This window comes from Cervus canadensis, chromosome 4 (genome assembly GCF_019320065.1).
Source record: "Cervus canadensis isolate Bull #8, Minnesota chromosome 4, ASM1932006v1, whole genome shotgun sequence".
NCBI classification, from domain to species: domain Eukaryota; kingdom Metazoa; phylum Chordata; class Mammalia; order Artiodactyla; family Cervidae; genus Cervus; species Cervus canadensis.
In genome coordinates this window covers 14,722,483-14,743,956 of record NC_057389.1, presented here as the reverse complement: position 1 = coordinate 14,743,956, position 21,474 = coordinate 14,722,483, and the positions used below count along the sequence as shown (strand labels likewise).

The following is a 21,474-nucleotide window of genomic DNA, read 5'->3' as shown; positions in this document are numbered from 1 at the left end:
AGTGATTATTGCCTGGATCATTACCTCCCTTCTCATTCTAATCCTAAATTGAATCCTCAGGGATATTCAAGCACCCCAAGCCTTTTACAAACTCTAAGGTGCTAATAGTCAGGTCTCTGCGTGCATGTGTGCTTAGGTGCCTCAGTCGTGTCCAACTCTGTGAGACCCCATGGACTGTAGCCCACCAGGCTCCTCTATCCATGGAAGTCTCCAGGCAAGGATACTGGAGTGGGTTGCCATGCCCTCCCTCCTCCAGGGGAACGTACCGACCCAGGGATCGAACCCTCATCTCTTACATCTCCTGCATTGGCAGGTGGGTTCTTTACCACTAGCACCACCTGGGAAGCCCATTCAGGTCTCTTGTTGCCCACATAGCACTCCTACAACACCACACTCCTACGTGTATCCATGCATGCATTCTAAGTTGTTTCCATCATATCTGACTCTTTGCGACCCTATGGACTGTAGCCCACCAGGCTCCTCTGTCTGTGGGATTCTCCAGGCAAGAATACTGGAGTGGGTTGCCATGCCCTCGTCCAGGGGATCTTCCCAAACCAGGGATCAAACCCACATCTCCTCTGTCTCCTGCATTTGGCCGGCAGGTTCTTCACCATGGCGCCACCTGAGTTAATCTTTTGCTGACTTCCCCTGTTGAGGGGGCAGGTGGCTCTGTCCTGGGGCTCCCAAGGATTGCTTCCAAGAAGCCAAGCCTTTCATGGGAGGCAGTGTGGTAGAGTGGAAAGAAGCCAGGCTTGGAAGCCTGATAGATCTGCAGCTTCCTGGTTGTGAGTGGACAAAGTAGTAGAATTAAAATTAATTTAATACTCATTGCATTAAGCTGGGCTACTTTAAAATGGAACTCTCTATGTTAACATTCAGTAGTAACAGCTCATTCTTTCTTGTTCTAAGATGCTTTAAAAACTCTCTAGACAGTTTTTAGTTACCATGGGAAGCTGGCCTACAGAAATATTTTCTAGGCCTTTTAAGCAATGACAAGATAGTAGCTTTGTCTCAAAGGTCAGGAAGGGTCAATGGATGGATGCTGTGGATAACTCCTATAGAGTAATCTTCCTTCACTTCCCCTCTGGACTCAAAGAACAAATATTAAAAGAATCAATAGAGTATTTTATAGAAGAATGAGCCCCTAAAGTTACAGGCAGGATATGGACTGTGTTGTGACTTTGAAAACGCCATGTTTCGCCCTGGTAACCAATATCGTTAGCTTTACAGTCCTCAGAGCGTAAATCCAGGGATTTTTCCTAAGTTTGTTTCTCTGAAAATTTCTGATTTGTCTAAAGTGGGAAAGGCTCTTGCATTTTTAAAAAATATTTATTTATTTGGATGTGCCGGGTCTTAGCTGTGGCATGTGGTGTCTTGTAGTCGCTATGTGGGATATTTTAGTTGTTATGTGTGAGCTCTTAGTTGCCGCATATGGCTCTAGTTCCCTGCTGCTGCTGCTAAGTCGCTTTAGTCATGCCCAACTCTGTGCGACCCCATAGACGGCAGCCCACCAGGCTCCTCTGTCCATGGGATTTTCCAGGCAAGGGTACTGGAGTGGGTTGCCATTTCCTTCTCCAGGGGATCTTCCCGACCCAGGAATTGAACCCAGGTCTCCCGCATTGCAGGCAGAGGCTTTACCGTCTGAGCCACTAGAGAAGTCCCAGAAGTGGGAGCTTGCTGGCAGAAGTGTGGGGAATTCTCTCAGACACACTCTTTTTCTATTTCCCACCATCTTGACCAGATCTTCTCTCTGTCCATATTCCAATCTCATAATTTGAAAAGAAAAAAGAAAACGTTGTTCCAGTTCATTCTGGCTTGGAATAGGCCCAGTATTTACAAAGAGTCATTTCTATGGCAGTATCAAAGTACTCAATTTCCATTCCTTATTATAAACAGGAAAATCTCTCCTTCGAGTGACCCTTTAGACCTGTATTTATCCAAGGTGTGAGATCGATGTGAAATGAACCCATGAAGAAAGTGGTTGGGAAGAACCAAAAAGCAGGCCCTGGAGTTCTTTCCTGGATGTTAAGGGATTCCATGTAACCTAAGCTATATTTGTTGAATATAGGAATTATAGAAAGCAATTTAGATAAGGAAACTGAAACTTTATATACTTCTGTTCTAGATTCTAATGAAAGCTCAGACACATCTAATAAAATAAAAACACATTTTTTGTATAGACAGTGGCACTTTTCTAAGAAATTTTAAAAATTCAGATAACTAGGGAATTTGCTAGATTAGTATTTAAAGAGCAATAATTTCTGTTGTCTCCTTAAAATTCATTCTATTTCTGCATTGTTTTATAATCTTAAAATATTTTTAAAAATATTTTCTATAGTGCTAGAAGCAGAAGACGTTTTTTATGGTGGGGTTTTTGAGTAATAATTCTGGTTTTAATACTTTTCAAAATACTGAAGATAATAAAATGAAAAATAAATATATTAAACTTAAAATTTTTTCTCTTTTTAAAAAGCTGTTTTGAGTTTCAGATGGGATTTCAGTCTTTCCTATTTTGTGGGAAAGGTTTTGGCTTTTAAATTGCACAGCATATCTGTCAAGGGCAAGCAAATCTTGGAAGCATGTTGTCCTAATGCTATAAATTTTCTTATATATCTTCAAATATTTTGGAGAAATCTACAGGAGACAAAGGATTGTTTGTTTTTTTTTTTTTTTTCCTCTTCCCTTTTTGGGAAGTAAAAAGTACTGTTGAACACAGAGTTTCATAATAATTGCATAATTATTTTTGTTTTCTTACCAATGCCAGCATGCTACTGGTAAAGTACAACAGTACTTAAAAGAGTTCATCTGAGAACTGAATTCTAGCCACTTAAAAAATATTTCCTGCAGCCTTCTCTCTGCTTTGAGAAAGCTATTTCAAAATTTTCTGAGTAGTGACACAGCTGCACAGAATGATCTGGTAAAATAGTAATTATATATTTATAACTCCAAAGTCAATGTAATAAAATAATAAACTTCTGCATTGTTTTAGAACCTTAAAATATTTGTGTGTGCGTATGTGTGTGAGCTGCCTCGTTTTCCAAAAACCTGGGAAACTTTGGGTATATGACTAATTACAAGGACAAGTAAAGTCCTATAAGTACATGGAGTCAAGAAGGAAAATTCTTTGGCAAATTCCATTTGTGTGGCTTAGGAAGAGTTGGATTCCCGTGCCTTGGTTTCTCTATTAAAAACACGGATAAAGAGGTGATTGGCTGTTAAAGACCAACGTTCAAAGTTCTCAGAGTTGAGCTTTCCTTCTGAATTTGCAACTCAATGAGAATGAGGAAGTCTGGGAGGTAAGGAGTACAGTGTAGAGTGAAGGCTGCTGAGGTTTTCTTTTGGGTGACCTGGTTGACGAGCAGACCGTTTCCCTCACATGTGGTCTGAGCGGTCTTGCAGTCCGTACCTGGGACTGCAAAGCCCATGTGTGGTAAGGAATTTTTCATTTCAAGTGTCATGTTCTTATTCATTCATTTTTATTTATTTGCTTGTGTCAGGTCAGATCTTAGTTGCAGCAAGCAGGCTCTTCACGGCAGCCTGAGGGCGTCTCTCTAGCTGTGGCAGGAGCTGCAGCATGTGGCCAAGTGTCACGTTCTATTCTTGCTGCTGCCATGCCTCGTTGCTTAATTTTGGAGATCTATAGTATTTCATGTATTTATATTTATATACAAATGCATATAAATAAATACATATATAATATCTTAATCTTAGAGTGTGTCGGGCCTAGTGGGTACTAGTTAGGATTGATAATGTTTTTTTCCCCTTCTGTGTTGTACATATGATATTTTCATGGTGTTTCTGTGGTAAATATTTTCCTCAGTGTATTTGAAATTTGCTTCTGTTCAGAGAAGGAGGCCACGGTACCAGAGACAGTATGCTTAGTGGAATGAAAATAGGTTTTAGAGTCAGGAATTCCAACCTGGCTTTAATAAATATCCTTGGATAAGTTATTTAAACTTCCTGACTCTCAGATTTCTCATCTGAAAATTGGAAATAAAAATGCAAAATTCTCAGTTTTGTCGGGAGACAAATGAGATGAAAAAAGATGCCTAATGTGGTTCTTGGCATACAAATGATTTATTTAATTTCTGTTTTTAATAGGGGCAAAACTCTGCTATCTACTTTCATTTAAAACTTTCTTTGAAGATTTTTTGAAAAATTGAGTTGACTAAATGGCATGATCAAAATGGGTTAAGCTACCCATTTTTTTTTTTTAATGTAGATAGCGTTAGGGATTTTTTTCACCTCTCAAGCATTGGTTTCATTTTTATCAGAATACTTGGTATTTTAGACATGTGTGAAAGAAATATAACCTACATTTTTTCTGCAACTTAATTTTAGCTATGCCTTCATTGTGGTGTTTGAGCTTCTGCCCACCTTTACAGGGTTACATACAGGTCTGGGGGGCTTATACAATACCAGGGCACAGGGATGGGGGTGGACAGATTTTCCCTTAGTTTTTAGTACACACCAGTCACTGCTGGAAATTCTTGGACAAAGATCGGGAAAAACGCCCTTCTCCTTGCCAAGTCCTTAGTTAGTTGGATGTTTTCATAGAGCAATAAGTGAAAGTTTCAGGGTTTTAAGAAACAGACATTAATCTGAAGGGTTTTTATAGCAATGCCCCTTTTATTTTCCATTCAAAATAATATTAAATAAAAATCAGATATTATCCATGCCAGTTTCTCATTGCTTTACTCATGCAGTTTCATTTTTATTTCTTTGGTCTCAGCCACAAAGGTGAAGCTTCCCATATGCACCTGATGCCTTCTATTTGGAAGACAGACCAGAAGAAGTTTATTCAGAGTCCAGTTCAAAGAGTGCAACATAACTCATTGTTTGCTTTTGAAAATGAAGTGAACTGCCTACCTTTTTTTATATGTGAGCTGACTGACAGGGATGACATTTAATTAGAATGTTTTCTTTTTCATTTGAGGCAAGCCTCTTTTATTCCCTAGTGGAAATATTACAAAGTAGCAAGCTGTAGTAGCCAGCCTCCAAGATGGTTCCTAATGAGCCATGTCGTAATATTTTTCAGCTTGGATAATCCTCTGCTGCAATCAGTAGGCTTGACCTGTGTAACCGATGGAATCCTAGAGTAAATGACAAGTGTGCAACTTCTGAAGCTTGGTCGTAAAAGCCACATTGTGGTTTCTACCTTGCCTTCTCTCAGGTCTCTCTCCTGAGGGAAGCCAGTTTCCTCACTTTGGAAGAATCCTCAAGCAACTCCGTGGGGACTAGTTAGGCCCTCCTGCTAAGAGCCAAGGTGACCTTGCTAGTCTTGTGAGTGAGCTGTTTGGAAGTAGATCTTTCAGACTCAGTTCAGCTGTCAGATGAAGTTGCTGCTGACATTTTGATTCAGGAGAGAGCCTGAGCCAAAAATGACACAGTTGAGTCACTCTCAAATTTGTGACCAACAGAAGCTGTATGAGATAATACAGAGTCATTGTAATTTAAGCCAGTAAGTTTTGGAGTAATTTGTTACTCAGCGATGGACAACCAATACACACAGCGTGTTAGTATACTGACATACTTTGTATCTGAGTGGATACGAAGACTTTGTTGATAGTCCCTGAATTCTTTCCTGTCCCTTTATAAAATATATACATTATCTTTTGCAAATGAATGGCTCAAGTTTTGTGGTTCTGCACTCTCCAAACAGTAGTCCATATTTATCAAGTCCTTTTTCTTTTTCCCCAGAAGAGAGCGCATGGCAAATGACTAAAAGTTTTAGTCAGCTGAAGCAAGATAGTCCAAAATTATCGTGTTGGTATCCACATGTCTCTCTCAATTCCTCCAAGTACCACTTTTGGTGGAAGTGGGGAAGTGGGACTCAGGAGAATTTTAACTGTTTCTGTGTGGGGGTGGGAATAAGTATGGGAGATTCTGAACTTTCTATGTTCTTGTCGACTTAGGTCCACCAAGAGTCATGTGATAGTGTTATCCTTATAGGACCTTCCAAAATCTCTACTATTATCATCACCTAGGGGACTCATTTCTGTTTTTATCTGTGTGTGTATTTATGTGTGTGTGTGTGGTGGGGGTGAATGGAGGTGATAAGTGTTACATCTTCCTGTTTCTTTCAAATTTTTTTCTCTATCCCAAATGTTTTCTATTTAAATTTTTAAACATTTGAAAAGTCAGAAAGACTCTTAGATTTTTTTCTGCTTTTTGCCTTTATTGCACTACCCCTCTTAGGCATCCCCTTTCTTTGAATGAAGTGAAGGAAAGACGGGAACACTGGGAGAAAAAAAGAAAGATCTTAACATTTCAAAAATATCCCAACATATTTAAAATAAAGCAGGAGTTTCAAGTTTGCTCTGGATATTACCCTAAAATTATATGTGAATAAAAGTTATCTGAAGGTGGGAATAGACATTAAGAGTGAAATTTAAGGAAAGCTTACAGAGTTCTGAGGGTCCTAGGTGTTTTTGAAAACTTGAAATATCTATTCTAAGGACTCTTCAAATAAAACTTTTACAATAGTATAATTTAGATACATTTTTAATATCACAATAACTATTGAATTCTTTTAAACATTCCACAACTTCAGGCAAGTTAGTTCTCAGTGCTATTTGTTGACTATACAGGCTAGTGATCTTACTCAGAAGTATCATCTAGAGAGCTGCTAAAAATGCTCAAGCTCCACCCCAGTGATTCTGATTCAGACTAAATTGCCTCCATTTCACTTAAGGGTGTGGTCATTTTTGTTCTTCAAGGTACTTATTTACGTATTGACTAATAGGTTAATGTTCTCACAAGATGATTGTGTTTAGAATTAATAACAAAGGTAGGAGAAAATGATGACTATTAACTGGGAGAATTTTACCTTTTGGTAGTTTGTCTCAGTTCAGTTTAGTTCAGTCACTCAGTCGTGTCTAACTCTTTGCGACCCCGTGAACAGCAGCATGCCAGGCCTCCCTGTCCATTACCAACTCCCGGAGTCCACCCAAACCCATGTCCATTGAGTCAGTGATGCCATTCAACCATCTCATCTTCTGTTGTCCCCTTCTCCTCCTGCCCTCAACCTTTCTCAGAATCAGGTTCTTTTCGAATGAGTCAGCTCTTCGCATCAGGTGGCCAAAGTATTGGAGTTTCAGCTTCAACCTCAGTCTTTCCAAAGAACACTCAGGACTAATCTCCTTTAGGATGGACTGGCTGGATCTCCTTGCAGTCCAAGGGACTCTCAAGAGTCTTCTCCAACACCACAGTTCAAAAGCATCAATTCTTCGGTGCTCAGCTTTCTTTATAGTCCAACTCTCACATCCACATGCCACTGGAAAAACCATAGCCTTGACTAGATGGACCTTTGTTGCAAAGTAATGTCTCTGCTTTTTAATATGCTGGTCTGTTGTCATAATCTTCCTTCCAAGGAGTAAGCGTCTTTTAATTTCATGCTGCAATCACCACTGCAGTGATTTTGGAGCCCAGAAAAATAAAGTCAGCCACTGTTTCCACTGTTTCTACTGTTTCCCCATCTATTTGCCATGGATGGGACCGGATACCATGATCTTAGTTTTCTGAATGTTGAACTTTAAGCCAACTTTTTCACTCTCCTCTTTCCTTTCATCAAAACGCTCTTTAGTTCTTCTTTACTTTCTGCCATAAGGGTGTGTCATCTGCATATCTGAGGTTATTGATTATTTCTCCCGCAATCTTGATTCCAGCTTTGTGTTTTCTTCCAGCCCAGTGTTTCTCATGATGTACTCTGCATGTAAGTTAAATAAGCAGGGTGACAATATACAGCCTTGACGTACTCCTTTTTTCTATTTGGAACCAGTCTGTTGTTCCATGTCCAGTTCTAACTGTTGCTTCCTGACCTGCATACAGGTTTCTCAAGAGGCAGGTCAGGTGGTCTGGTATTCCCATCTCTTTCAGAATTTTCCACAGTTTATTGTGATCCACACAGTCGAAGGCTTTGGCATAGTCAATAAAGCAGAAATAGATGTTTTTTCTGGAACTCTCTTGCTTTTTCAATGATCCAGTGGATGTTGGCAATTTATCCCTGGTTCCTCTGCCTTTCTAAAACCAGCTTAACATCTGGAAGTTCATGGTTCATGTATTGCTGAAGTCTGGCTTGGAGAATTTTGAACATTACTTTACTAGCGTGTGAGATGAGTGCAATTGTGCAGTAGTTTGAGCATTCTTTGGCATTGCCTTTCTTTGGGATTGGAATGAAAACTGACCTTTTCCATTCCTGTGGCCCTGCTGAGTTTTCCAAATTTGCTGACATATTGAGTGCAGCACTTTCACAGCATCATCTTTCAGGATTTGAAATAGCTCAACTGGAATTCCATCACCTCCACTAGCTTTGTTCATAGTGATGCTTTCTAAGGCCCACTTGACTTCACATTCCAGAATGTCTGGCTCCAGGTGAGTGATCCCACCATCGTGATTAACTGGGTCATGGAGATCTTTCTTGTACAGTCCTTCCGTGTATTCTTGCCACCTCTTCTTAATATCTTCTGCTTCTGTTAGGTCCCTACCATTTGTGTCCTTTATTGAGCCCATCTTTGCATAGCACTAAATAATTCACAAAGTACTGTCATAAGTCAACGCAGAGGAAGCAAAGTCAGGGGGTGGGAGGCACACAGGATTCTGAGGACACAAGCAGTTCACCCAAAGCCAATGTACTCCTGGACTGTCCATCACAGGAAAAGGTGAGTTTCTTTTTTTGACTAAGCCAGATTGAGTCAGGTTGTCTGACATCTCTTACTGAGAATTGATGGATACAATTCTGTACAAATGGTTGTTGAATTAATGCTGGAGTGAAAGATTCAAGTGTGTGTGGAGGGAGGCGAGCAAACAGTAGCCAACTCCTCCTGACTTTTTCCTTTGTCTGGGAGACATCTCTGCCATGCTGCCCAGTCCCAGTGGCCACTGACCACGTGGACTGTATAGGCATGCCATCTCAATTTATTGTTCTTCCCTTTATTGCACTTCACAGATACCATGCTTCTTGCAAACTCAAGGTTTGTGGCAAGCCTGCATTGTCAGTTGATGGTTAGCAATTTTTTTTTTTTTAAGCAATAAAGTTGTAGTGCCAGTGCAAGAGACACAAGAGATGTGGATTCAATCCCTAGGTTGGGAAGATCCTCTGGAGGAGGAAATGGCAATCCATTTCAATATTCTTGCTTGGAAAATCTCATAGAGGAACTTGGCAGGTTATAGTCCATGGGGTTGCCAGGAGTCAGACAACTGAGCTCACACACATGTTTTTTAGATTAAGGTGTGCATGTTTTTTAAAAGATATAATGCTGTTGCACACTTAATAGACTGAAGTACAGTGTAAACATAACTTTTGTATGCATGGGGACACCCCAAAATATTCATGTGACTTGCTTTATGGCAATATTCATTTTACTGCAGTGGTCTGGAATCAAACCTCTTCAAGGTATGCCTGTTACATGAATGTTGCTCCCCAGAGGTGGGCAGAAAGGTAGCCTTGAGGGAAGGTGACTGTGGGATAGGAGAGAGCATCTGTGGTTCTTAGTTCTTAAACATGTAGTCCCTGTGGTCACATTTTCCCACAATGAGCAGGCCCAGTTCTGTAGATTCCTCTTCAGTGATTCCATTCAGTTGTTTCTTCTTCTTCCAGAAAACTCCAGAAGCATATAATTTGGCTATGCTGTTATGACCAACCTAGACAGCATATTAAAAAGCAGAGACATTACTTTGCCAACAAAGGTCTGTCTAATCAAAGCTATGGTTTTTCCAGTAGTCATGTATGGATGTGAGAGTGGGATTATAAAGAAAGCTGAACGCCAAAGAATTGATGCTTTTGGGCTGTGGTGTTGGAGAAGACTCTTGGGAGTCCCTTGGACTGCAAGGATATCCAACCAGTCCATCCTGAAGGAAGTCAGTCCTGAATATTCATTGGAAGGACTGATGCTGAAGCTGAAAGTCCAATATTTTGACCACCTGATGCGAAGAGCTGACTCCTTAGAAAAGACCCTGAAGCTGGGGAAGATTGAAGTTGGGAGGAGACGGGGATGACAGAGGATGAGATGGTTGGATGGGGTCACCGACTCAATGGATATGAGTTTGAGTAAACTCTGGGAGTTGGTGATGGACAGGGAGGCCTGGTGTGCTGCAGTCCATGGGGTTGAAAGAGTTGGACACGACTGAGCAACTGAACTGAAATAGTATTTAGAATATGTGTATTTCTTAAGCTTAGGCATCATTACCACCTACTTGATGCAAAATTTAAGTAAATGTCAGATTATTTTTATTTTAAGTTTCATTCTATTAAAATACTTTTTACTGAATCAATTCATAGTGACTCAGGATTCATACTGTACTGTTTCCTGAAATGTTCAACTGGCTACAACTTAAAAAAATTAGGGAATTCTTGCTTTGTATCCATGCTTGACTTGGGTTAAGTCTTTTCTATTTTGGAGGGGTTGTTTGGTTTTGTTTCATTTCTGTATCTTGCTCCTTTGTGTACTTACTGAGTGGTTTGAAGAGACACAGGGAAGAAATCTGAGAGAAGAAAACTGGCCTCTTATTACAGTTTTAAAATTTAGCAGTATTCTTCCTCAACATACCTCACTTCAGAAGTTTTCTCCTGGAATTCTGCAAACCCTATTACTTTTGGTTTTAAAGTGAATGCTTTTGTTTGACTGGTATTGATCCAGTTGAACCAGTTCTCATCCCAGTGCCCAGGAAGTTGAAAAATATGATTTCTTTTTCCCTATTTACAGAGAATGAGCACATATTGCTATGCACAAGAGGAAATTGCCAGTCTGAAAATTTCCCTTTGTGGTGTCTAATGGAGTAATCCAGGTAAGCAATTTTTGTGGGGTCTGAAAATACTTCATCTTGTAATACTTTTGCAAGTGGCCTGTATAACCAATATGTTCTGTACATTTTACAATGAAAAATCTAAGTCATCAGCCAAGATTGTTAGCTTTTCACTTAACATTTCTAGTCACCAAGTTTTGTAAAGGTCATTCTACTCTACACGGTAGAGGAAGGTACCCACTTCTGCCTTGTGGCCAGCATAGATACATCTCTCCTGGACTTAATCTTCATTGAAATGCTCAATCTCCTTAGCATTGCCTTAAGTTTCCAGAAACAGGAGACCCAGGTATAAAATATTTGTCTGCTCATGACATTTTGCCAAAGGCTGTTGGACACATGAGCATCTCTAGAGGAAAGCTTCATCAGTTAATAGGGAAACATTCATCAATACTACCTTTTTTAATTTGTGAAACACTCACTACAAAATGATAAGGTAGTTCTCTAAGTCTGTTTCTATGGTGAATACTGAAGTAAGCAAGCTATAGATAGAACTTTCGAATAAGAGACTCAACTGCACAAATGGATAGAACTTCCTTTTCAGGAAGAAAAAGAATTGTCATCTTGAATAGCCAGATTGAACATAGTGGTGCTTTTTAAATCTCTCTTTTGAGTTGTATGCCCCCTACCACCCATGATACTGTAGTAAAACTGAACTACTGCTTTTGTGTGTGAGCAGGATAAGCTGGTTTTGGAAGGGGCATGCTAGACTTTAGTCTATGTCAGAATACTTAGGGAGCAATGGAATAGTGGCCCAGTGCAGCATTTTGAATCAGTGGGCTCACTGGGGACTTTATGCCCTTGGTGTGATTCAGCTCATTCATATGAGATTTGATAATGACATTGACAATGGGAAAGAAAATTATCTTCTCATTAATTTAAAGACAAGACTTCTAGTTTCCAAAGTGAAACAGGAACACTATAGAAGCCCAGAAGAAATTTGGAACAAGTAATAAAGGGTTAGTCCTTCGTTGCTCCTCAGATCAGGATGTATTAACTATTTCAGTTTAGTTTAGTTGCTCAGTCATGTCCGACCCTGCGACCCCATGGACTGCAGCACACCAGGCCTCCCTGTCCACCATCAACTCCTGGAGTTTATTCAAACTCCTGTCCATCGAGTCGGTGATGCCATCCAACCATCTATAAAAATTTATTTCTGAATATCTTAGTCTTGGAAACCAAAATGTGCCAATATGAAGATAAGCGATTAATTCAGCTAAGGGTTATTACTTTCAGACTATAAAACTAGGAATTTTATTTTGTAATTGCTCTTACTTGCCAAACATAATGGGAATTGGGGGGAAAAAAGCCATTAATGAAATCAGACCAACAGAAAAAGTCCTATAAAGCAGATGTTAGTTTTAAAATATTGAAAGTGGAAAAATATACAACAATATGTGCAGTGAGATATCCAATTTTATGTTATCATAAGACATATTACTGAGACACATACACAGTAAAATTATGGAAAGGCTATAAGTGTTAACAGTGTGTGCGTGCTCAGTCATGTCCAACTCTTTGTGACCTCATGGGCTGTAGCCCACCAGGCTCTCTGTCCATGGACTTTTCCAGGCAAGAATACTGGAGTGGGTTGCCATTGCCTCCTCCAGGGGATCTTCCTGACCCAGGGATCAAACCCATGTCTCCTGCATTGGCAGGTGAATTCTTTACCATGGAGCTACCTGGGAAGCCCTAACAGTAGTTATGTCTAAATAATGATATTATGGAGGATTTTAAATCTCTTTTTTGTATAGGGTTTTCTGCCATGAGTAGTTGTTACTTTTACAACTAGAGGGAAAGTAAATGCTATAAAATAGCTAAAGTTTTATACAAATTTTTTAAATAGTATTTTTTACATAAGAACTATATTGTTTTAAGGGTATAATCACCCAACATAGAAAACTCAAGTTGGATTACAGATTCTTCATTACACTATTTCCTTCTATAGGGTTTGCTACATTTTCTGGTTTGGGTAAATCCTCTTTTATTGCTCCACATCCAAGTTTTCCACTAGAAAAAAATAGAATATCTTTGCTTTTGCTGGTGCTTTCCACTCTTCTCTCTGAAAATTTCTGTCTTTGAGTCCCTTTAAAATGTGTCCAAAAACTCCCTTCCTTTAGCAGTTCTTTTCTGATTCAGCCTGTCTCGGTTTGATTGCTTTTTTACGCAAATCTTTGGCTCTTGTGTGTTTAATTTTAAAGGTAACTTCCTGGTTGTTGTTTTATAATTCTTTATCCTCTTTATTTATTGCTGTATCATCTTTTCATATGATTTTCTACTGAAGTGTCATTCTGTATCTGGCGGATAATTTCTCAGAGTACATAGGCCAGGGTTTCGTCATTTTTGTTTCCTACTAAGCAACTGTAAGAGTGAATTCATACTAATTAAGTGGCTGAAAATATGTAGTAACAGATGAACTGAGAATCCTGTGAGAAATACTGAGCAAAGGTATTTTGGTCAGCTTCTAAACTCTTGGCTGTTGGATGAATCAAGTCTTTCCTGCCAATGTTTCCTCAGTTGTGTTGATTACATCCAAACTACTGCAATACTGTGGGTTTGGAGGACATGATATATTGGCTATCTGCTTCTCATTTTTCATCACAGACTGACTGGTTTGCAGAGAGAGGAACCTAGAACACTGGTCCAACTTCAGATGTCATAATGGCTTGCTGACCACCTTCTTAGGGTTCTCACACCCTAATTAATAATTTTCTATTGCTCCTCTATATTAGATAGTATTTTGTGATTGGATATTGTGCTCTTTTGAATTATTTTTATGTCTTTCCATGTCGATTGTAGACTCAGAGTCATAGGGTTAGAGGATATTTTCACTGTGAACAATGACTTATGGTCTCTTAGAAAGGCTTTGTAATGCATAGGTTGGAAGTTGGTTCTTTTTTTTTTTTTTTTAACTAATATTTAAGAAGCTCTCTCTTTTTAATAGATCCTTTACTCACTGAAATGTGGCATTTGCAAAGGGTCAGCGTCAGCCAGAGAGTTTTCAGCAGTGAGTTAATATGGTGCTGGGTGCTTGTCCTCTCCTGGGATGTTAGTTTTGAAAGAGAAATTCAGGTAGCAGTTGCTCTGTACAAAAGAATAATCTGAGGGGGAAAAATGGGGGTTAGGGAGGGAAGTTACCTAATAGATAATTTCTTATTTCTACCCTGATTAAGGTTTTTCTCCGCTTCAAGCCAGATGTATGCATGTTCGTGTCTCATGGGTGTGGTGCCCCCATGGCATTCTGCTGGTGGTCAGGGAGCTCCAGTGTAATGCCTGCGTGTCCCTGACCCAGCGGAGGCATTTGACGTGAAACATGGTTCTTGGGGTGGCAGTTTGCAGGAGCTGAATCAGCTGGCGACGAATTTCTTACCGTCTGTTCACATCCTGCAGTTGACTAAGCAGGAAGATAATCTGGAGCAGTGGGAATTGGAAAGGTATGCTTTGCTTGTGATAGAGGAGCCAAGGATGGACCAGGCTTAGGTGGTCTGAAACAGCTGTCTTGTTTCTGTTTCGTTTTATTCTGTCTTCCCTTTTTCCTGGGTATTGATACGGCCATGCCTGTCTGCCAAGGTCTCAAAGTCCTAGTAGCCACAGGAAGATGTTTCTTCTCAGCTCACTGTATCTCTCATGTCATTGACAGCACTGGGAACAGTTTTCAAATATAAAGCTCACGAGCAAGTTAACAATGCCTGGAGCTTATCGCCTATGGGCCTTTCTGCAGCGAGTGTGCTTGTGCCTTCAGAGAACAGAAAGAGGTAGAGGCATCTGACTCACGTACATCTTACTCCAGCAGACTCCTGTCTGACCACAACATGCAGCTGTCATGCTGGCCTGTGCTATCTGCTGGACAGGCAATGGAAACCTGACTACACTTTAGAATTACATTTGCTGGCTGACCCTAGGCCTGCGGAAATCTTTTTACACTTCTTTAGATATTTTTGGAAGCAGGATTCTCTGTATTACCCTTGACATAAAACCTGCAAGTGACATTTGCGAAGAAAGGATGGAAGCAATCCGCAGTGTTGGGGCCTGGCCTCAGAGTGATGCCTTTCTCTACTTTGGCTCTAAATCCAGTCCATCTACTTGCTGCTTGCTGAGAACTGATTGCATCAAAGTAATGCAGGCTCTTCTTTCCAGGCACTGCAGTCCATTCGTCTTTGTTTCAAATTGCTATTTGGCAGCTTTTGTTTCTCATTGTCTAACATGGAATAAGTGTAACTTTTCACCTAGATGGCAGAGACACATTTATGCACAAGGATGTGTGACTTCCATTCCCATCCCATCCCAAAGTAATTGTACCAACTTCAGTGGACTGTTGTGAAGACCACAGAAGTTAGTATAAGTCAGTGCTTAGGACAGAGTCTGACACGTGGTTAGCTATTATTATTAATTAATTTTATAATTTAGGAATATTAATGTCACTTTCCAGTATCTGAGGACAAATCCAAACAGACTTCTGGAAACTACTGGCTATGAATTGAATGATGAGGGTCTTTAGTCTGTAAATAAATGTTTAGGACTTGAAAAATTAAAATTAATACAAAAGTTATAATGCCAAAGTTTTAAATAATGGGTTCAGATATTAACTTCTTTAAGCAGTTTCAGTAAGGGGGAAGATTGATGAAAACTACAAAACTCTCAGGACCTTAAGTGAGGTGCATGCATGTGTGTGTATGTCAAAGATTAAGATAGAGCAGAGGGATTCTCTCTTTATAGGAAGGGCTATTCATTTGTCAATTGATTCAGCACCTGGGATCAAAATCAGCAGGGCACCAAAAGAGAAGGCAGGGTAAAAAGACTGAAATATTCTAGCAAATTCACTTTGAGATGGTGGCTTCCATTAGCTAATTGAAATGGTTGGGAGAGCAAATCACAGTGCTAGGAGACATCAAAATGTTCTACTCTTTGGCAAAGTTGTGTTCCACGCCTCATGTTGGCTGTGACCCCCTTGCCTGCTCCACCACACACTGCCTTCTGCTCTGTTGGAGCTTGCACAACTCCTAAGAGCCCTGCTGCCAGAGTCACTGGGTGGAAAAAGAAAGTGAAAGTGAAGTCGCTCAGTCCTGTCCGACTCTTTGCCACCCCATGGACTGTAGCCCGCCAGGCTCCTCCATCCATGGGATTTCCCAGGCAAGAATACTGGAGTGGGTTGCCGTTTCCTTCTCCAGAGGATCTTCCTGACCCAGGGATCGAACCAGGGTCTCCCACATTGCAGGCGGACGCTTTACCGTCTGAACCACCAGGAAAGTCGCTGGGTAGCAGACCAGTATAATATAAATGATATATGATGCAAAGCAATATTTATAACCAGCGGCTCACAAACACATCCACAGCACCACAAGTCAAAATTTTGCCTCAATAAGATTCCGCTTTATAACTTCCTTGCTACCTGGATTTTAAGGTTAATTTTCTCCCTGCCTCTCATTTGATGAGTACATGGTTGTAAACCTACTGCCAGATGCCTCCTGACCTGCCTCAGATGTTGCCGGAGGAAATTAGTCTAAAGGTTACTCCTTCGTTGTATTTGTCAAGACTGATTAGTTTTTTTTCTGCTCCTTTGATGAGCATTTTATGGGTTTAGATTAGCTATTCATAAAAGAAGCACAGCCCAGTCCACTGGAGGAACACCCCAGGAATTGTACATTCCCCCACCAGCACGAGCAAAACAAAGGAGATAAGAAACCTGTTTTGGAAAGGCAAGGTTGGCTGCCCTGGTGAATTAGTTTTGGTTTTGTGCTTTGAGACTTGTTTTCATCAATGTTCTTACCAAGAAAGCAAAAGGAAAAAAAAAAAAAGAAAGCAAAAGGACTGGAGCAGAGAAAAAGTAGTAAAATAATTCTTTCCATGTTTCCCCTCTATGGTACTCAGAACTACTTCATGAAATGAAGACGTGCTTAAAATACATGACTTACTTGGGCTACCACTGTATGAATATCCCCAAGTAGTCTCTTTTTTGCTGCTATAATCTCTCTAAGCTATAGGTTCAGTTGGAGTTCCTTCTCTTAACCATAAAACAGAAAATGATGTGAATGACTATATCCTCAATCCCTTCAAAGATGCATTGGAGAGAAGTTTGTTCATTATATACAGTGGGTACCATAGCCAGTAGGGCTTAATTCTCTCAAAATTGTCTAAATATCACTAAGAGACATTCAAGTCTACTTGAATGTTGGATAAGAACTATAGGGTACAAGTTACGGTCAATAAAAGACTAAAGATCAAAAGCCTTCAGAGCTGAAAATAGTCAAACAAAAATTCAAGATAATGCCTCCGTCAACTCTCAGAGGTTTTTTTTTTTTTTTTTTTTTTTTGTTATTTGTTTGTTTTAGATATACAAGTTAATTTGGTTGCTGTTTATTACAGATGGTAAAATTCACATTTTTTTAGGTGTAAAGTTTGAGGAATTTTGACAAAGTTATGCAATCATGTGCATGCTTAGTTGCTGAGCTGTGTTTGACGCTTTGCAACCCCATGATCTGTAGCCCTCCAGCTCCTCTGTCCATGGAATTCTCTAAGCAAGAACACTGTAGTGGGTTGCCATTTCCTTCTCCAGGGGATCTTCCCAACCCAGAAATAAAACCTGTGTCTCTGCATTGCAGGCAGATTCTTTACCACTGAGCCACCAGGAAAGCCGGTTGCAATCATGTAACTACCACCAAAATCAAGATAAAGGATAATTCCTCATAATCCTTTATAGTAAATTCCCTTCCCTCACCTCCAGCTATCAGCAACCACCGGTCTGATTTTTTTCTAGTTTTTTCCTCTTCTATAATGTCACATAAATTGAATCATTCACTGTGTACTTTCTTTTTTATTTTTATTTTTTAAAGATTATTTAAATTGGCTGTGCTAGATCTTTGTCACTTTGTGTGGGTTTTCTCTAGAGTCTTTCCTGGTGGCTCAGACGGTAAAGCATCTGCCTGCAATGAGGGAGACCTGGCTTCAATCCCTGGGTTGGGAAGATCCCCTGGAGAAGGAAATGGCAACCCCCTCCAGTACTCTTGCCTGGAAAATTCCATGGACTGAGGAGCCTGGTAGGCTACAGTCCATGGGGTCGCAGAGAGTCGGACATGGCTGAGCGACTTCACTTTCACTTTCTCTGGTTGCAGTGAACCGGCCCTCTGTCCATTGCAGTGCACGGGCTGCTCCCTTAAGTGGCTCCCTTGTTGCAGAGCGCAGGCTGTAGGCATGTGAACTTCAGTGGTTGCAGCTCACAGGCTCAGTAGTTGTGGCACTCGGGCTTTAGTTGCTGCGAGACATGAGGAATCTTCCTGGACCAGGGATTGAACCCATGTCCCCAGGTTTGGCAGGCATTCTTTTCCACTGAATCACCACGGAAGTCCCACATGTAGTTACCTGAGTCTGACTTTTTTCGCTCTTAGCATAATGCTTTTGAGACTCATCCATATTGTTTTGTATATCTTTAGATCTTTTTAAAAAATTGCTATGTATCAACAGATAACATACTTTATCTACTTATCAGTTGATGGACATTTCGTTTGTTTTAGTTTTTAGTACTTAATTAAGTTACTATAAACACTCATATGCAGATTTGTTTGTGGATATAGATTTTCATGTCTTTAGGAAAAATACCTACCTATAAGTTTAACTTTTAAAGAAACTGCCAAGTTTTTTTTCCAAAGTAAAATTCCCACCAGCAAAATTTAAATGTTCTAGCTACTTTTCATCCTTATCAGCGTTTTTTAATTTGAGCCACTGTAATAGGTGTACAATGGTATCTCATTGTGTCTTTCAAGTTTTCATAGTTAAGTTTATAAGATAGGTTTTGAATTACAGACTAAGTAATTGAAGGCATGTCAGACATCAGAAAGATTCTGTTAGCCTTGGACACTGGCTGTTCACCATCTTCTTCAACCAGTGCTGCAACCTCTGGGCTATCACTAATCATAAATTATAGCTATTCAGTACCCAAGCATACATATTAATAGATTCAGCAGGCACAGTGTCTTTACTTTCTAGCCAGTTTGGGATCCTTGTATCAGAGGATTTATAACAGAATCACCAGAAGCTTTTTGCTCCTTTTTTTTTTTTCCCACATAGTGTATCAGGGAAATGCCTACCAGGGGAATATTTCTGCTCATCATCTCCAAAATGGAAAAGCAGCCAATTCTTTTCTGCCGCTCTCCAAGCTAGCCTCACATAGAAAATTGGCTCTTGCCACAGTGAGAGGGGAATGAAATAAAAGTTGCTGGAGCTACCATAGCACTTTACTGTTCATTCTTGTAGGAGTTGTGCGTCTTTCCTCTGGTCTTTATTTTGGTTCTTTGCTCGGCCCTGTGTTCACTTGCTCTTATTTCTCTTCCTCCAACTGATACTAAGCTTTGACTTGGATAGAGGTCCCCCTTCACCCTTCCTGTGTACTTGTGATATGAGTGAGATGGAGTGAATAGAACTCTGGTCCTTTCTTTCCAGATTTGACTAGATCAGAACCTTCTCTGTTACATAAGCATGACGGGTCCTTTGCTTCCCCTCCACCCCTTGTCCACACACACCTACACACTGTTTAAAATGTTTTTGTTCTCCTTCTCTGCCTGAAAAATCCTACTTGTCTTTCAAGATCAGATAAAATGTCACCTCCTCTATGATGCCAAATCCCCTGAGTCCTGTTAGCCACATCCACTGAACTTTGAGCTTGTTTTGTTTGAAGACTAATCACATTGCCTTGTGATTATTTGTTAACATTTCTGTATCTCTCCTAGACTCTGAACTCCTTTCAGGCAAGAGCCACGTGTTAATTGTCGTGGGCTTAACGCATAATACACACTCAATAAATAATTTTGGACAAATGCAGAGATTTCTTCATCTTAGAAAAGGAATGATAGAAGCATCTGCTTAATAGATATTTTTGTTGCGTAAAAGCCATTCATATATATCAATAATTTGGCAAAATGGTAGTTCTAAGATTCAATTGATTTCAGTTAGAACTAGATTCCTTTCACTCTCATCTAATAGATGTAGTTATAAACCTCTTCTAATAGGAAAGAAAAATCAAAGCATTAAAAGAATTCTTTGATTCCTATCTCCATTATCAGATTATGATATGTATATAATTGCTTTACCCATGTCAGCAAAATGTTAGGCCTTGGGACTAAACAAACAATTGTTTAGTATGAGTATATCCCATGTAATATTTGGAACATACTTATACTGAAAAACAGTTTTCTGTTTATCTGAAATTTAAATTTAATTAGGTGTCCTGTATACTATCTGACAACCCTAGCCAACACAAATCTCTTTACACAGTGTAATGAATAGTAGGAAATAGTGCTCTTGGAAGTTAGTTCTGAAATGTATAGTGGACAATACTATTGACCCAGGTTTGCCAGTAAAGAAAACTTAATTGGATTGATCATCCTAGCCAGTATAGGATGCAAGACCAGAAAGAAAACTGAGATCAGAAATCAGTGAAGTCACTGACCCAAGGCCCTTCGGGTCATGCAAAGGTCTGTATCTACAGTAGATGAGAGAAGTCACATATTCCATGCTGTTTTTCTCATTGAGAGGAGAGGCCTATTGCCTTCCTTTTGAAGGTAGGCGGCTTTAACTAATAGGATAATAGAAATAACGCTGTTTCAGTTTCTGAGCTTAGAATCCTACTTGTCTCTAGGTTTCTCCTTCCTGTCTCTTAGAATCCTCTTCTGGGAGCTGAGAGTCTTTATACAAGAAGTCCATCTTCTCTGACACTGCCATCCTAGAGAGGCCTTGAGTGGAAACTTTTGTTGACAGATCCCGCTAAGCTCACCCTTTTTGCCATCCCTATCAAGTAACATGAGTGAGCTGTTGTGGACCCTCCAGACCTTGAGAGTTGAGTGTCACCAAGCAAATCCTTCAATGGCACTTGGAACAAAAGAATCACCCAGTTGAACCTTGTCTGAATTTCTGACCCATGACATCTGGAGATTTGACAATAGCTTGTCTTTTTAAGCTGCTGCATCTTAGAAGCTTTTGTAACCCAGCTGTAGATAATCAGAACAGTGAACATAAATAGTAAGTTTCCTGACCCGGGAGTGACGTAGTTAAGAAAGGAGTGCCTTTGATCACCGGAGTATTCAAACCTCTCCGTTTGCTTGTTTGCCAAGGAAATCATACTTGCAGTAACCAATAGCATTACATGTGCTAGAGCTCAAAACTGAGTCATAGCTAGGAGTCCAGAGTGATATCTTCTCTGTCCTTCTCTTGTTCCCAACTCCCCAGAGGCCCCGAGACCTTCTGCAGTCCAGCTGAGAATATGTTTCCAGCTAACATATGTCTGAGAGCTAACCCAAGAGTCAGGTTAACGACAAGAAAATGTACAAACCTGGGATGAGACGCAGAGAAGAGCAGGCAGGGGAGCAGAACTGTCAGTGAGAGAGAAAGCGAAGCATCAGTGTGCAGTGGGTAACAAGACTCCAGCAGAAATCACCGACAGCTACACTTGCTGTCTCCAGGAGACTTTCTGCAGGTAGAGGGGAAGGCTGAGAAAATGCAGAGAGTCTGAAAACTCCCCACGGGAGGTGCAATGGGAATCCCAAAGGCGAATGATGCAAGAAGGGAACTGACGCTCCGATCCAAGCCACCCAGGGCCGGAAGACTTTACTAATTCCTTAGTGAGGAGAGCGGAAATAAGACCACACCTGGGTTATAGATGCTGTAATATGTATGTGATATGCATCT

General features: G+C 40.2%; 1 long non-coding RNA gene across 6 annotated transcripts in view; it reads left to right on the top strand.

Annotated features, from left to right (window-relative positions):
• LOC122439514 overlaps window positions 1–21,474 on the top strand; it is a 517,062-nt gene that overhangs the window by 227,772 nt on the left and 267,816 nt on the right. For all 6 annotated transcript variants that reach the window (XR_006268903.1, XR_006268898.1, XR_006268896.1 and 3 more), the window contains one exon: window positions 10,704–10,785. This is a non-coding gene — a long non-coding RNA (uncharacterized LOC122439514). The remainder of the gene's footprint in view (window positions 1–10,703; window positions 10,786–21,474) is intronic.